Source organism: Anopheles maculipalpis, chromosome 3RL (assembly GCF_943734695.1).
Source record: "Anopheles maculipalpis chromosome 3RL, idAnoMacuDA_375_x, whole genome shotgun sequence".
NCBI lineage: Eukaryota > Metazoa > Arthropoda > Insecta > Diptera > Culicidae > Anopheles > Anopheles maculipalpis.
Window position 1 is genome coordinate 24834589 of NC_064872.1, and position 18653 is coordinate 24853241.

An 18653-nucleotide genomic window follows, 5' to 3' on the forward strand; every position below is an offset into this window, starting at 1 on the left:
AAAACGCCTTCAAGGCCTTTTGATTGATTTTCTAATTTCACGATAACGGCTACCGAAAGCCGGGTCTCGATCGTTCAAAAGGCTCGACCACAGTAAAGAGACTAAATAACAGCTCCCAGTGTCTGGCAGCATACGGAAAACGGTGGGGCGAATATTAAACGAATCACCATTTCGAACTGCAACTTACAGCAGCCGTAATTATTGCTGGCCCTTTAATGCTAGGGTCCTTTGGTATATAGTTGATGGAGATATGATCCAGTTTTAATGTTGTGTTTTGCGTGAGGGTATGCAAGGAAACCATTTCCAAATTTTTGAATATTTGATAGATTTTTTCACAATGACAATAGGGTGGTGCCCTACTTCACAGTAACTGTACATTAGAGTTTAAAAAAAGGTGGTGGTGCGCATCTGTAGGCAACGGTGTATATATTTTCAATGGTGGTTCATAGATTTAAAGGCCGCATATGATAGCATAGCCAGGGAATCCCGGCCAAACTGATCAGGCTTGTTAGAATGATCATTACCAACGTCACATGCCAGGTGAAGGTGGATGGAAAACTCTCAGAGTCCTTTCCTACCACCAAAGGTCTACGTCAGGGAGATAGGCTCGCCTGTCTCCTATTCAACTTGGCGCTGCAGGATCGAGCAGGCGGCAGAAAACCTCGGGTTACAGATGAACGAGGCAAAGACCAAATTGATGGTGGCACCATCAGCGGCCTTCCTAAGAAATCCAGAACTACGTGGGGCATAGGTGACCGCAAATTTGAGGTCGTCGAAAACTTCACCTATCTCGGGTGCACAAAAGTCAGCACAGAAAACAGCATAGAGACGGAATCGCGCGCTAGGATGCTGGCTTCCAGCCGGTCTTTCTACAGCCTGAGGAAACATCTCAACTCAAAAAACCTGTCGTGAAGGTTGAAGCTGGGACTGTATCGTACCTTTATAGTCCCAGTACTCTCATACGCCTCTGAGACATGAACCCCGTCCAAAACAGACGAAGTCCTCTTGGCCACGTTCGAGAGGAAGATGCTCAGAAGGATCGTTGGCCCCGTATGTGTTTAAGGACAATGGAGGAGCCGCTACAACGACGAGCTGTACAATCTTTATAACGACCTCACTGTCATGCAGCGACCTTAGGCTCGCCAGGCTCCGATGGGCTGGCAATGTTATACGCATGGCAACGGACGACCCAGACCCAGAGAGTCCTTTTTAGACCGCCCACACGGACAGGGGAGGCTTGGTAGGTCTAGAATGAGGTGGGAGGATGACTTCTGCTGCGACATGTCAAGACCGCACAGCGGTTATAGCGCCTGATAAGTAAGTAGGTAAGTAAGTAAATAAGTGATTTCAGTACAAAATTATAACTAAAGCCGTCTGATTCGACCTCAACCCTCCAAAAATTTTCTGTTGCATAATAAAAATGCATTTTGACACACGAATTGCACAATATGTCGCACATCGATAAGCACAGTAGTTTCCTACGAGTACGAGTGCTGGACTATGCTGTCTTAGTGGCTCCGATAAGCTGATTCGAAGGTTTAGAGATCATGTAAGCGCATGAACTTAAACTCATGTAACCTAGTGAGTCGTACACCCAGTCTCGTTAGACTAGGGTTCCTTGAGTAACTGATAAGTTTGAGCTGTTACTTTGTTTAATTACTTGTTGTTCACCACTAACTAACTATTTTCTTATACCATCAATATACTAGTGAACTACTGGGTGGAAATTTGTCCACACTCAAACTCTCTTTTTATATGACGACTATCAAAAAGCTTTTTCTGATTCCTTTTGCATCATCAGAAAGGAATCTGCTCATTAATTACTGCAGGAACCCGAATAAACTGATACAAAACTCGAAGCAACACAATAAGCTCGGCGTAGATTTTTATCACAAAGTACTTATGGAAGCTCGAGGCAACATACTCTAATCTAATACTTCAGAGTTGCCCTTTACTAATGCTTTGATGATTACTATTTAATAATCAAGATGTTGTTATGGTTGAACTTACAACATTATGCTTCAAATGCCCAAGTTTTTCATTTTTTTTTTGGGAGCTTGGGAGAACCAACCCTTTAGCATTCAACTACGAATTTGATTCATCTACACTCGTCGAACTCATTCAACAAACATCCATCAAAGCCACAAGCACGTTTTCGTTGCTTTTTAAATAATATCACAATTTTAATTAAAATGCCATCTTCCTTCATCGCACACTCGTGCAGAATCGTACTGAACAGTCAATGATCATTCTCTACCTCACGAGCACTCTACGGAGCGTCAGAGATCAACCAGATCATCAGAGAAAGTCACCCGAAAAAATCAACTGTTCCAGTACACCAGTTTCATCAATGAATTTCATATCGTTCAACACAACGCTTCATGAAGCAAACAGCGGGAAAAATACGGACAGTTCAATTTTCCGCCAGCTGACCTCAGTCTCCAGTCTTTTCAATCATCGGTTATTATCGTGACTTGAGCAACCTCATTCACTCTCAATCCGGTGCCTCATTCATTCCGGTGCACTCATTCCGGTGCCTGCCGTGACCGAGCTGATACGCCATGATGGCAGTCCAGGGGAGTCCAATGGAGAAAAGAATGTGTGTGTGTGAGTGCTCGCACCCGGAGAAACAGGACGCACGTTCGGTAGCACGTTTGTAAAATTGGCTCAATGAAATGAGCTTACCCACGAACAATCGACGATATGATCGGGTAAGAATAAACGCTAACTTCGTTCCCGGGGTAAATCGATCTACAAGACGAGCCAAACTTTTTTTTTTTTCGCTGACAAGACCTCCAGAAGAAAAACAGCAAAGATTCTTCTCGCAGCACGCAAACCTGCAAATGCATTCCATCTCACGATAAACAAAAAAAAAACATATTTCGGCAAGCGAAAGAAAAAGAGAAAGAACGGCACGCAGGAAAGCATAATTTCACGTAAAAACGCAACCCGCAATAAAAAAAAGGAGCTGTCCGGCAAGAACTGTGCAATTACTCGACGAACCGTGGCTGATGCTGCCGTTCAACCAGTAAGCCCTGCTGTACCAACCGCGGGCGTCAGGATAACGTTTGCGTTTGCGGATTCATCTCTTTAAGGGCCGGTTTGTTGAGCCGTAGGGTGCTTCCGAATTGCGGCCCTTTTTCGGGACCGGGAGTTCTTGTTTTGTTTTTAATTTGGAGTCCTTTTTTATTGCTTTGGTTTTTTGTTTCGTTGAAGCCCAACAGCGATTTACCTTTGCCACCATGCCAGCGCGCGGTGTAACGATTTCCGGCTGGTCTGGTGAGGTTTTTTCGAAAAATAAAATGCATAATTGTAGCGCACACTCATAGTCGGCAGTAAAAATAAAACACTAAAAGCTGAAAACTAAAGAACCAAGCGTAATTCGCAAAAAAAATGGATAAGAAATAAATATGACCACACCTTTTGAGCAACCACCCATCAGGGGCGTCAGTTTACGGGAGTTAAAGTTGAGGGAATTTTTGCGGATGTAGGTAGAAGACAAGGTAATCCAGCTAAATTAAAACACGTAAAACCTCGCGAATTCGTGAAACGGGGAGGCAACGTCAGCTAACGAGAAAATCGAAACACCAACATTCCGCCAAAAACTGCGCCAAAACGTTTATGAATAATTTAAACGTTTTCTGGTGGTGGTCATTCAAAGTCCATGAAAACTTCAACCGACTGAATCCCGATCCCGATAGCCGTAAGGCCGATGCGCTGGATCATAAATTTAACTCCCTTTTGCCCGGAGGCTGCTTTTGCGGGATGAGCTTTCGCGGAGTGTCCTTGAAACCTTTTCAGAAGAGTCTGCCAAGTAATTCCTGACTGCTCCGCCCAAACTTCCGGTTTGCGTCGAACAGAAGTCGTTAAAAATCGGCCCCAAAATAATTAGTTTTCGAACTCTGAATGCTCCTGCTGGAATGCAGAGCTTAATGTGATGCGCAAGTAGTGATTTGTATAATTGCGAAGCACAATAATTGCCCAAAAATGAGCGCAACTAATAAAATTTAAATTAAAATTTTTAATCCCAATACATCTGTGGGTTTAAAATGTGTTGACTACATGTTTTGGCTGAAGCTTTTTTTCTACGGTAGTTAACGAACAGTACGACAATTAGATACCTCAACTAACGAACAGCACCACAACAACAACCTGCGCCCAACTATCTTCATCGTACGAAAACCGTTCGAGATTTCCATTCATGGTTCCATCTGCTGACCAACGAGCCGTTTTGCCAGTCGTCTCGATCGCCCTGGGTGCAATTTTGCCTTTAAAACAAACTAATAATACAGTAAACGGCCAAATGACGTTTGTAAATATGACTACCATTGCTTCTCTTCTCCTCTACCACTCCACTTCCATCTTCCTATCTTCTAAGAAATCTGCACCCGAACCTAATGCCTGCAGGCACTCTGCGCTCAGTTTCAAACTGGCACCAGCCGAGCAACCGCAAGCTGCTGCAAAAGCTTCAACCCCAAATGGCTAGGTAAATGCGTGCGGAAAAGCGCAACTACGGCGCGTCCGTTACCTTTTTGCAATACCAGCTAGAAGGGCCAGCGTCGACCATAAACACTTGCTACCCGTTTTGTGGATGTGCGAGCTTCTTTAATCACGAACAGGAAATGAGACCCTGCACCGTTTCTGTAGCTTTACTGCCGAAGATCACTGCCCTCCGGCGGGTGAGTCTTTCGGTGTCCTCCTTCCGCTTCCTTTCCTTTTTGCCCTGAAACACACACTCACACTCAGGCAGTAAACAAGTGCGAAGAACTTTAATTTGCATGTGGAACGAAACGGACCACTACAACCCGTAACCGATTTCACCACGCTAGTTCCAATGCTGACAACCCTACGTGCAAGCGTGTATGCACTTGGCAATGAAAACCACTCGGGCTGTAGCGCCCTCCCATATCCAGGTTGCATATATGGTTGTAATTAAAAAAGCTATACAGCGCTCGCAAAAAATTGAATCATAAAAAATCTACCAGCTCCCACCGACGTACCCCAGCGAGCAGCCTTTTGGCCTAGCGGCCAAAATAGTTATCCCGTTTCCGGTCAAGCATTCCCATCGGCTTGGGCTCGCTACAAAATTGCAAACATAAAAGCGAAGGACCTAGCGGAGGGGGATTGTAATTCCATCCAACGAACCAAATGACGCATAAAATATCACGCAATGCCAATGCCGGTCGCCACACGCGACACATTTGCACGTGAAGCTGATAATCGAGCTGATAGCGTGATAAAATATATCTCTCAATACTTGTTTAAATTAATCTTCTACAAGCTTCGGCTCCAGTTGTGTTTTTTCTCTTTGTTTGCTAACCACACAGTTACACGTACGAACAACCGTTTTTGGTATGTTTTGTGACATTAAAGATTATTAATTATTGATTATCATATTCTAACATCGTTGTGTGATGGTTGGTTTATGTTTTAAAATGCTATTCGTTTTCAGGTTGATCCGGTACTGTCTTTCGAAAAATTATTAGTTTTGACAGTGTGTTTGTTCATTTCATAATGAGATTTTCAAGTATTTCTAGAACATTCATGCAGAATTTCAATAGTTTTTAATTATCGTTAAGCTTTATTGCTACCGTGTCACTCAGATTTCAAACACTACTTCTCATTCCAAGTTGTACAAGTATCATTTTTTCATCAATTCCCCATTTTGTACCACACGTAAAGATCCATGAAATTTTAAATAATAAACAAATCCTTATTTAGAGATTTTATCCATTAATTTTATATAAAAATTACCAGGCCGTTCTATTTGAATAGAAAAAAACATTTATGTTTTTTGTGATTTTTATTGGTTTTAATTTGTTAAGTTTTGTAACTATTATGCTAGTTTGGTTTGAATCATGGTCTTCATTTACAGTTGTTCAAGTATAACCTTTCAAAAATTAATAACTGTGGCAGGTTCGTTGTTTGCTGTGGCGATGAAGTCTTTCTCATTTTTCAATAATGGTAATTGTTTTCAACGTATTTTAAAGCTTGGATTTATGATATTGATTTGGTGGTTATCGAGCCTGCCTTATTGTTAATATTCATTGTTCCAGTCACACATGGAGTTAGCAATGCGGTGACGTCCCGCCAAAAATTATTATTAAAAAAATATGTATAAATAACTTATCATCTTCAAAGCTAATTTGAGCTAAACTTTACTGTTTCAAATTTGCATTTTAGTAATTCTAGATTATAACAATTTCTCTTTCCATCCAGACTAGGCCATCCCATAATTTACTTTTTAATTAAATCTCTCCTTCCTTTTTTATCGTGACGTATCTTAGTTTTAGACTGTTTTTAATAAAATGATAGGAGTTTTATGCCGATTTGTACAATGTTAACAATATTTGACAAATTAACTTTTGTTTTCATATTATTCAATATTTTATTTATTTTTTAGTTTATTTATTTATTTATTTATTGAGTTGCGCTAAAAAGAAAGTCAAGGAAAGCTAGGAATGGTAGACAAATTACTTTCGAGCTCTTAGAGTAAAAAAAGAAAGAAGATACATTAAATAGTTCCCCCCGCTATCAGACAATGTTTTCAAAATCAAATTCTCTGAGCGAATTCTACGATATAGCGCTTTACAACCAATTTTATTCTTGCCAACTCACCACCTTTTTATTTCCCATTTTAAAGCATGTCGTTTCAATTTGTCATCTGAACTGTCATACATTTATTATTTACCGTACGTATATGACGGAGCTTTTTTCTGCATCTTTACTGCACCTTTCGTATAGTTCACCCATTCACTCGAGAAACCTATAACTAAACTGATTCCGCTGGCTCACTTATGTATCGATTCGGCAGCAGCAGCAGAAGTAAAAGCCCTCGGGGAGTTTTGTTTTTATGTCGACTCCCTTTACCATCTTGGTTTCTTCCTTTTTGTTTTATTTTTGCTCACCCGCTCGCCACCATGAACAGCTTTAAACGCTTCCAGCAAAGTTACGGGATAACTTCCAGCCCTTTTCCACGCACATACACAGGATGTGCCAGCAACCGGCAACGGTATGGTGGTTTAAAGCCTCTCGTACAGTTAGCGACTTACCCGTATCCCGAGGACATTACGGACGCTGCGAAATAAAATAATTAAACGTATGTTCCGAGGAAGGCTGCCCAGCTACTGCACTGTGGTGCCCCCGTTTGCAATTGCAACGACATGTTGCTGCGGTCATGATATATGTCGCTTCTGGTCGCAGGAATACGCAGGAAGATCCTGTTGTGTTTGTGAGTGTGTGTGTGTGTGTAGAACCATGGGAAAATGTTTCCAACGCAAATATGCTTGTATCGACGATCGTTAACTCTTCGTAAAAAAAAACTTATCCACCGGCACACACAAACACTTAAAGAGTTTAAGTTGAACAGAATTGATCCCGATCGCATAATTACAGCTCTATAAAAAAAAAAGGTTTTTTTTCTTGCTCTTCCTCTACTTTGCCTGGTTAATCTACCCACCAAAATTTATCCGACATCGATTACGATTTTTGGTCGAAGTCCATTTTGAGGCGCGATAATGCCGATCGACAGATCGTTTCATTTCGTTAGTACACACCGTAAGCCCTCGATTGGTGAACCGCATTAGAGAAACAATATCCGAACGTGCCGAAAACAAAAGCATCGAGAGCGACGGAGGTAAAGGAAGAAAAGAAATCCAAATCGAACCGATAGTTCCCGATATTAAATCTCTAATAAATCCCAGGCGTCATCCTTCTTCAGGTGGGTTTTACTAGCGCGCCAAGGATCCAGTTAAGTCATAACCATTTTCATCAAGTCACCATTCCCATTAGTGGGTTTGAGGCTCGTTTTTTTTTTTTGGTGTTCTGAGTTGTTTGTACGGTTTGCGCCGTCCAAACTAGAAAGTCATTGTGCGGCTCGCCCGGCCAGTGACAGCGACCAGCAGTTGGTAGCGCAGAGTCATCGGAACCAGAGTGCTAACCCCCTCCCCAAATGTTCCAGTCTAAAGGGGAAAAAAACCAATCTCCCCCGGTCACCAACGTCTCTCATCGCCACGATCTAAACAAAACGCAACTCCACATTTTAGACGCCTCTGATGGCGGCGCTATCACTCCCATATATCTCCTCCGGCACGAATCAACCAAAACCAACCCGTACTAAATCCGCTTAGCTTTCGGGGGTCCCCCCGAAGGTGGCATACCTCGCAATGTAGCTCGCTCTTGTGTATCGTGGGCTACGGATCGGTCACTCCAAAATTGGAAACGGCCAGACACGGGGGAACATAACACTCCCCGGAGGCGGTCAGTGTTGGTATGCCTTTTTTACGGCTGCCGAAATTGCTTCGTGTTTGGCCACTGCCGCGACTCCGGCCGACATGGCGAAAAACAAATGATCAAATGATGACCGGTACGGATGGACGGATTACGGCCGCGCTCCGAGCCGCCTTTGGGGGATTGTTGGAAGATTATGTGTGCGTGGATGTGTGTGTTTCCAACTTTTGGACGATCACGAGCTCGGAAATTAATCTTTTCGTGTGGAGGAATCTTAAATTAAAAAGTATTGTTTATTTTGTAAAAGATCATTTATAAAAGATCATTTATAAAATACATTTCATCTGTAGCTACAACTCAGAAACATTACCATGCCCAATCATCAAATTATCTACAAACCGATCATGGAGTATTGAACGGTATGCTGCCTTTGAGAAAAAGATTGACACGATACATCGCTTCTCTCCAATAATTCATTCAATAATTTCTTCTAAAAACCCCACTCGTCATCCCATCTCCATTTTCCCGTATCCATATACTCATCGCTCGGACGTACATTAATCTTAACACCTGAGGCGAGCAAATAATTATGTTTTTCCTATTTCTAAGCAACCACACGCTCCCTGCTTAAGCCCCACAGGTGGTACGACGCTTCATAAATCACTGTTTTAACTATCCACTTCTGCTGATCTGTGCTACCCTCTGCACCTCGATCTCGTCATGGGTTTACAAAACCCAAAACAAAACTCATTCAAAAATTGCTACCATCACAACCTCGAATGGCACCCACCCCAAAGAAAAGACACGCACGCACACCGAATGCCATGCACGGGGTGTAACTAAATCGTCCCTAATTACGATAATTTCATTTCCGGTCAGCATCACACCAGCAAACCGAAACACACCACGCACGGTGCTGAGGTCAAACGGAAAATAAAAAATAATAAACAACATGATTACCCTGGAAAAAGAGAGAGAAAAAAAGAGAGATATAAAAATAGAGGGGGGGGGGGAGGTATAACAGCAACCAACAACAACAACAACAACAAATGTGGAGTGAAATCAACATTCAAAAAGGGAAGAAAAACACATGCCGATCACGTTGTCCATGTTTAGCACTTCTAATAAATGGTTCAAATCAGTGTCCGTTGCTGGGCTGGATAAAAAGGCACACCTAAGGGGTCAACCGAAACGGGAAACTGTCTCGTAAGCGTATTGAAAAGCGTAAGATGAGGATGATTGTTTAACGTCCCACTACTGCTTTACTGTGCGTGACACGCTGCACGGTCATGCTAACATAAATCTCACCAATATTTTATTGCGTGTTTTTGTTTTTCCTCCCTAAAACTGATCTCATTATGGAGTGTACGAACGGTTAATCACTCAGAAGATTCGTGTAACGCATGTCCTTGAGTGAATAATAAAAATATAACGTGTGTTTAACACATTATAAAAAGCAAATGAAAATTCTGTTCGTCTGTTGATCAGTTTTGCATAATTTTATATTAAATTCAAGTTTTTGCTTTCTTTGCCGAAAGAAAATCTCTTCAATGCAATAAATTAAAATAAACGACATCGTAAAGAAAATCGGAAAAATAAATCATTCCGTTCGTTGCTTACTTTGGCATTGAAGTCTTTCTTGCTTGTTAATGATTTTAAAAGCTTTCTGTAGCATTAAGCGTTTTTGTAAAGTTTAATAGTTTATCAAAAAAAGGCCAGGCCCTTCTTACGGAAAACAGGTAACAAAACAGGAATTTTTGTTTTTTTTTTTTACAAGCAGGCATGATTGTCACATTTCCTATAAACCGTAAATTTTTCGCTTTTTTAAATCATTTCATCTCATTTATTCTCTAATTTTAGTCATATTTTCTATTCTAATACACTGTTTCCATCGTATCCATTGAGTAAAACTTTTCTTAACTGATTTTAACCGAACAGCAGTCATAAATAATTCCTTAACCAAGCGAGCTACTTTTCGCTAAACAAATTCATGTTAGCAGTTGTTTTGCTCTCTTCAAGAACACAAGACCTTGTGCAAACGTTTAACTGCTCGTTCGAAACTCCCCAATACGCCTAATCGAAATCCCGCGATCATCGTCGATTTAAATGATGAGGGTAATCGAAAATCTTGTTAAAGACATCAATTTCTATAATGAATTTTTATTTTGATTGTTTTGATTCGATTTTTATAGCGCTGCTTCCAAATTTGATGCTCCATCAGGTGGCTTGATGCAGTGACCAGCACCAAGGTTCTAGGTTCGTCGCTTAAATCTTTCGTTTTAACTGTTTACCCCCTTCTAAGCTTAACTTTCCACCACAAACGAACAGTAACGGATCACTGGTCCATTCATTCGGTTTGTGTTGTAAACCCCGTTTTTTTTTCTTCTTCGTGTGCTTCTTCTTCCTAAATCTAAGCCACAAGTCATGAATGGAATACGTACAGACCAGACATGAGCAGATGAAGCACTACACACACGAAACAACATTGACGATCGCGTTTTTTTCCTTTTTTTTCGCTTTGTTCGTGTGAGTATACCTCGTTGTCATTCGCTAGGCCGCACGACACGACCCGAGGGATCTTCTCCTCCGCTGTCCAACTCCAGCACAGCCTCACGCGGCTCTGGCGCAGCGCTGGAATTATAATGATGTTATAATTTATGGTCATCGCTTTTTGTCTTCGGCCGAGCCGGGGCTTAAACTCTGCTGCAAAACTACAGAGAGTTGGTGAGCTAGGCAGCGCGAGCGCGCGCTCGAAACCATGTCGCATGATGATGAATGATAGAGCGAGCGTCACCCTGCGTCACCAGGACGCCTAGGATGGTAGTTAGGCCGGTGAATGCTATCTTTGTACGTCTTGCTCCATTCTGTTATCGCGCTCCTCGCGTACACGGGGCCACATCCACACCAATCTGGAGCGATTTGACACGAACCGTTCAATATACGTGGTTACACCGCGTTCGTGGACTCGTAGACCAGCCACGATCGAACCTAAAGCGAAGGAACAAAACGACAGAAAATAATGGCTTTGACTATTAAATTTTTGCCATTTAGAAAAAAACTACTGCTCCCGAGTCTCGCTGCTGAAGATTCTCGAGCGGGTTGCACGCACTGTTGGAACAGTGAGGGAGGGAAAACGAACCTGATTAATGTTTTGTTTATGCTTCCCGGGTTTAGTTCGTCTCCTGCGCCACGGAAGTGTTGCTGCTTCGTGCAGAAATGTTGCCCAGTTTGTTGTCCTACAATAGCGGTGCCACCTTTAATTTTTATCTTTTTTTTTTTCATTGCTGACTATCCTGCAATGCCTTGAGGGCAAATTGATGAAAACCGTCAAAAACGGTTTCGTTCACCCGAACCGTCTGCAGCAGTAAAACTAAACAAAAACCGGGTGCGTGCCCGACCCAACCAATGGCCCATTTTAGACGAGGGATTTTGGTTAATTATTAGATATTGACCGGGCGATAGTGTATGTATGTGTGTGTATGTGAGTGATCTCCAGGGTGAGTGCAAAAACTGATTCGGAAAATTAATTACACTCCTTCCCCCACAATACCCCCAAATCCCTTTCCGATGGGGATCCAATCTTGTTTTGACCCGAGTGTACAGTGTACACGCCTCCGGTAAGTTCTAATCTCTGATGATGGCTTCTGGTCCCAGTGCGGCTTAAATCAAACTATCAACACATTGAGCACGCACTGGTTGCTAACGAAACAAAAAATAATACACTTCGGTTAGCAGATTAGAGTTGAACAAACCAATCGCCCCTTTAAACCTATCCCCGGTTGCTCCAGATCATTAATAATCTCTTGCGAACGATCACTAAAGCTGGACCGTAGTTTGATGCACTTCAATGTTCTAGATTCGGGTCGTTAATGATCCTCTTGCATGTGTTGAAAATTGACTTACAAATAACTTTTGATAAATATAATCGATCTGGAGCACAAGATATACTGTTACATTATTTTCACTGTTGCTGACGTTGAGGTTTAGAAGAACACAACAGAACATTTTGTTACGTGGTTTCACTATCGAATCTAACGCGTCATGCGATAATTATGCGATTGTAAATTAGCTACTATTCTCACTTAGTTAATAAGGCCCCTCACTACCCCTGATCGCCTACTCTGCCCACGTGGAGCCCTTAAAGGATTTAGCTGCGTCGTTCTGTGGCATTATCACTACAAGACCATCCGCTGCCTGCAAGCCCGATTCTCTTCACAATCGTCAGGCTATCGTACAACTCAAAAAGTACTTAGTAGAACCATTCTTTCTTCTACTGTCCGAGACCGCGAACTATGTTTTGAGAGGAATTGTAGTGGCGATTTACTATTTGGTGATATCACCATGTCATCAGAACCAAATCCGCTACCGACCAAATTTTCACCCTCATGCAGATCCTCCAGAAATGAAGAGAGCGCCAGATCCCTACGCAACACTTGTTCATCGATTTAAAAGCAGCCTACGATACCATTTCTTGGTCTCGCATTCGCGACATTGACAGAATCTGCAAGATGATAGAGAAGGTGTGTGAGCCGCACACCCGACTCAAACGTGCAGCAGCAAGAATTGGATTGTTGATCAATGCGACGAAGAAGAAATACCTGCTTGCCGGAAGCTCAACCCGAGATAGTGCCCGAATGGGAAGCGGCGTATTTGTTGACGGCGACAAACTCAATGTTGTAGAGGACTTTAGCGTGTTCGAGTGACGAATCCTCTGGAACATGACCATCTTTGCTGGTGTGTTCTAGCATGGAGGAACTCATCATAATTTTAGCTCTGTCCGGAAGTTTGTTCGATCATTTCACAAGTGTAAAGTTCGTTTGATCATTTGACTACATACGAGATCCTTAAGCTTATGATATTCATGGCATCAGCGATTTGTATTGACTTCCCACTTCGTCAAGTCAGGCCAGCTTGGCATGTTATGGCTTACTAAGATTTACTGATAACACGTATTTGGATATTCTGTTCTATGCAAATGTTTTGTCTTAAAGAGCTGCATGATTCTACTTCGGTTACAGTAATAGCTATCTCCCAAAATTGTGCAGTCAAAGCTTACTTTCAACCAAACAATAAACTTGAACTCATCTTGTTAATCAAACATTTTAGCTCAAAGTTATTGTAGTTTAGCTTGAAAATCATTCATTCATTATCTTGCCCTTTTGGTCAATTGTTCATAAATATTTTAAAAACTTGTTTTTATTTGTTTACTGCGAGTGTTAAGTTTTTGACTGCCCTTTGTAGAATGAGTGTCACAATTAAACCATAGTCATTGTTTTGTACCGTTATCGTGTACTTAAATAAAAAGACTCAAATGTCTCAGTCCCTACGTTGTGTATATTTCCTTTTAGTAATTACAAAAATGTTTCGATATTTGGAGCGACCCGATAACGACGCGTGCTCATATCTAACTAATTTTTTACTCTCTCTTCCTCCTCTACCTTCCACTCCAATCTGACATCTTCTACTCGCCAGGTTGGATCATACCATTTGACATTTCGGTGTCAAACAGTCATAGTTTAATAAAATTTATTTTACTGAGTTTTATCCAAATTTTTCATAAATCATGCAAAGCTAAGGGTAAATTTCACACACACACACACACACACACACACACACACACACACACACACCTCACAACACGCACGAACCTGCATAAAATAGCCAATGTTCCAACCGCCTTTAATTGCTTCAACGCAATAAAACTACAACCCTCTATTTGGTCTATTATGGTCTGATTAGATGTAGCCAATTTTAAATTCATCGCCGAGCGCTCCCTTAACCGATCATTTCCAATGCCAAGATCCGTGATCTTACCCGCGATTCACAATCAAATCCGGATGCAGTATGCAATGTTCTCCTGATCCGATCGCCCAAAAGCACAGAGCGCCGATGCGTGCGTGACTTCATCACGTATCGAGAAATGCATCGAACGCATCACCGGGATTGTTGCAAGCCGCGATAGTGAAATGCGTAAAACAGTATCGTTATAATAAGCCATTTTACGCTGTTTCGGAAAGGGTGTGTACGGGCTGCTACTAATTACAAGCCGTGATCTACACGCAATTGTACGTCGTCTCGAGAACAAATATCTGCTTCGATGGTGCTATGAGACAATTGTGCCTCGCTGCTGCTATTGTTTTTGCCGCGGTTTGCTGTTTATCGATGCTCACGTGTACCCGAATGGAAAAGTGATGTGCGTTTACGTCTCCAAACAAGATCGCGTGTGTACGATGATGCGTTGCACAGGATGCGTCTTGCACGGTTTTGCTTACAATTGGACCGATATCAGCTTGGATTCGATCGTGGATTGAATGGTGCGCTGGTGAGCTGAAAACCATAATTCAATTGTTTTTTTCATTACAAGCTCGGTTGCTAGCAGCGGTAGGAAAGTTAGACCAAGTTCAAAGCCACGCGTAAACACGTTTAATGCGAATTGAACTACGGCCTTTAATTTTGAAATCATCCAACACGACTTCCCGTCTGTGTCAAAGGACCCAGTTTTATATGCCTTTTGGTCCAAAAAACATGAGATGAGATTTTATTTTGATTTTATAGGCTAAAGAATCAATGTCGAGTGATTGGAATCTTGACATCAATTACTCTCAATCTATTTTGTCTTATGTATAACTCGATGAGATATTTGGAAACTATCACACAGGATCAGTGTGACCAGAACTATAGTTTTATATATATTCCTACCGATTTTTGATAAGCCTACCGATCCACAGACCAGCACCCTTAAACGACATGTTTTCATGATTCCTACCGACCATCTCAGATTTTTCTTAACATTGATCAAGTTTCATGAATGAATGAGTCCAACAGGACTTTTGTTTGTTTGTAGAAATGAAGAGCAATTTTGTGGTTAATAATTACCTTTTAATTGACATGTGAACTAATCGAAAGCAGAAAATGGAAAGTATTATAAAAATGACTACGACATACGTTTGAAACATCCTCCCCCGGCCCGCCGCCCCTGAGTCCTATTTTATTATACTGATTTACTCAGATATAATGTAAACAGCTGAGTCCTGGAAAAATCACGTGAGGATGCTGATCATACTCAAGTGACAAGAAACGTCTCCAATTAAAACATATGTTTAGTCTGTACAATCCTTAAAGTCTGTAAAGAAATATGCGCCTGAGACATAGACTTTGTCCAAAACTAACGAAACCAGTCTCCAGTGGGTTGGAAGTGTCATGAGAATGGCACCGAATTACCAAATCGGTAAGGCCTTTTTAAGCCGTCCTCATGGATAGAGAAGGAGTTTTTTTTTACAATAATAGCTTTGAGCCACATGACTACATTCGCCTCTTGCCGTATGTTTATTTTTCAGTTTTTGGTTTTTGTTTCAAATATAAATAAGCATAAGAGGGATAAACAAACAAAAATTACAATAACATAAACAATACACAAAAGGTTTTGACTCTTTCGAAATAGTTCTAGTTTTGTTTTTCTTTTATCACAATAGTTGAGATTCAGAGATGGCGTTGATACGTCCATCAAAACGATCGGGATAATGGACTGGCAGTTGGAGCCGATATCGACGATTATTGCGGCACGACCGAATATCGAATCTTTTCTGCATCGTATCCTCATACGCACGATTGACTATCAAGACTTCTTATGGTTGTGGAGTCAAAAAGAAAGGAGAAAGGATAATATGATAGTACTAGATCAAGAGGTGAACAAGGATTATTGCTCCACGGTAAGACCACGAAGCATTTTTTGAGTCAGATAAGTAGTAAGTATGCAATCAATTGCAGTGCTTGTGTTGAACTATTGTATGATAGTAATTATATAATAGAATCAAGTCTTGTCTCTCCTGGGATTATCAAAGTCAGCTACAGTACAGACTGACCAGGCCATTTTAGTCTAAAATTACTAGTTTTTTTATTAAGTCACTCAAAAAATGCAAGCCTTAATATTAGTCTCAACGACATGAAAACAACAGTTTTGTAAGATATAGGATAAAAATATATATTTTTTCAGGCACGAACACACATAAGACATCTCTCTTCAAATATAGAAACATCGTTAAAACCAGCCAAACAATAAATAAATGCAGTGCCATTAAATGTCCCCTTAAGGGTGTCAGGTGTGAAGCAGCAGCAGCTTGTTAACCGTTTGCTCACCCCATCGTTGACAAAAAAAAAACTAGACATACGCGAACCGTACCGTTCCGGTCGGCACCGCATTAAGCGTGAGCACAGGTTTTGTGCCAGGCGGCACGTGTAAAATGGAGATCAATCGCAATTTCGCAATCGTCTGCGACGTTTCGTCTACAAATCCACCTCGTGCTGCGCGCGGCACACCGAGGTGCTGATGGATTGTGACACGTAAGCAACCAGGGGTGAGTTTTTCCCGCCAGCAAACGCGTACGCACCGGTCTCGTCGGCCACTTCGAACGATTACCATCGACCCGCGTGTGTGCACACCAAACACCCAAACATGGTAGGAAAACCCACCCGTTCGTACCGCAGCGTGGTGAGAATGCAAAAAAAAAGACGTGTTGTCCGTGGCGAGGTGTAAATTGTCGCACTTTATTCTTTTCGGGACCATTCACAGTTTCCGACCCTTCCAGCCCTTCCTCTTATGGGCACCTGTATATGGTACCTCAATAGGAACAAACATGATCAAAAACCGGGTCGATTATGTGAATTTTGCGTTTCACGTTTCCCGTTCTCGGTTCCTGGTTGATGGAAGCAGGAAAATGGTTTCACGCATGAAGGGTCTGGTTTTTTTTTTTGCTTTTATTTCCACGTATTACACTTGTCAGCTGATTACGAATTCAGATCATTTTACGTCCGAGCAGCAGACGGAGTATCCGCACATCAAACACACGTACTCTTACTATAGCGGGTGAAAAGATCCAATCAAATTATATTTCCCCCCGTGATAAAAGGAAGCAGAAGGACGCTCGCCATAACCTTTCCTTTTATTGATCCGCTCGACACGGGGTTTGCTCCGAAAGGGCTGTACTAATTGCTCTCTCACTTATCAACCACTTTATAGCCATTAATGTTTCCGAAACGATAATTAACCCTTTAATGCAGCACAATTAACTGCATTAAATGTCATCCGTTTTACAAGCGCTGAGTAAAAACAACAAACCTCCAGCAGTGTAAACAACCGCCCTGCCGGTACAATACCATCACTAGCAGCGCGTGACGAAACAATAACAATCTTACCACCTCCAACGGAAACCAACGGTTTGCTTATGCAAACCCCAAAAACAGTAACCCAACGAAAGAAAAGCGGCAGAAGGAAAAAACAACCACACCAACCAATAGGAACCACGGAACCACACCAACTATTTAACGACCGTTGCACAAATCATAGCGATCGGCCGTGATCATGCTAGCGACGGCGCCGATTGGATCGTTCGCTTGTGCGCGCCCTCGCGACACATATGAAACGTTTAATGCTACACCGAGTATAGTACAAACGATCTTTTTTTTTTTGTTTTTTTTTATAAATCGCAGAAAGAGAGAGAGAGGGAGGGATAAATTGCTCCCATAAAGCGCAAAAACAATTTATCGAAAGGTTCGTCGCTTAAGTCGCTCAAGTCTTTTGTTTTCTCAGTGTACACTTCAAAAATGAGCATAAAAAGCTCATTTGCGATAGTTTTTTTGTCTCTTACTTTGTCACCGTATTTTCAAAAACCGTTCAATTCCCTTCTACTTCTTTTTTTTTTCTTTTTTTTTCTTTTTTTTCTTCTGCTACTTTATTTTCTTTCCTCCAAAAGCTTTACCGATACTGATTCGAGGCGGAGCAGAGACGACGAACAAACGACGACAAAAGCTCCGATCTTTTGGTGAGCACGATCGAGTGTGCGCGCACATACATGCGCAAAGGTGAGTTCGTTTTGGAGCATTGAAAAGCACTCTCTCAGATACACACACGTGCTTATACTAATACGTGAGAGCTTTCGCGGATCAGATCGCTTCTGCCGTGGTTCATTGCTACCGTGCTCAGGTGATCGGTTTCCGATGCTGCGCTACTGATCGCTGCCGTCTTGGTGCCGTTGGAGAACCGACTGAGAAAAGCCGGACGGGGAGAGGTGGGTGGGTACGAAAAACGGGGTGACTTTATTTTTCCTCCCATGCTCACTACGGTGGAGAGATCGGAAGGTCACGGCTGGAACGCGAGCATCTCGCGTGCCCAGTATCGATGCGAACGCTGAAACAAGTGGGTCCGTGGTACAGGAATATTGACTGGCTTCGGTGCGTTCCTAAGCGGAGTGTGATGTGTTTTGGTTCCGAGCGAAACATTCGTAACAGTAGCTTGTGAAATTGTGAATCTGGAAAATAGAAAAATGCGTGAAAGAAGTGAAGTTCTGAATAGTATAAAATATTCAAATGACGACACTATTTACACTCAACTGGAAAAGAATCATGTGAAACTGTGAAATTAATTAATG

The 18653-nt window shown here is 41.9% G+C and overlaps 2 protein-coding genes across 3 annotated transcripts in view; both read right to left on the bottom strand.

Moving 5' to 3' along the window:
• The window catches only part of LOC126565697 (uncharacterized), a 341656-nt gene that overhangs the window by 276591 nt on the left and 46412 nt on the right, over positions 1-18653 (bottom strand). The gene's annotated exons all lie outside the window — the stretch shown is intronic.
• LOC126565193 (ubiquitin thioesterase otubain-like) overlaps positions 10829-18653 on the bottom strand; it is a 345090-nt gene continuing 337265 nt past the window's right edge. The window contains exon 3 of one of the 2 annotated variants that reach the window (XM_050222343.1): positions 10829-10838. The gene's annotated coding sequence lies outside the window, so the exon portion shown is untranslated. Of the gene's footprint in view, positions 10839-12760; positions 12771-18653 lie in introns of those variants that run through there. The other variant, XM_050222342.1, reaches the window with a different exon arrangement.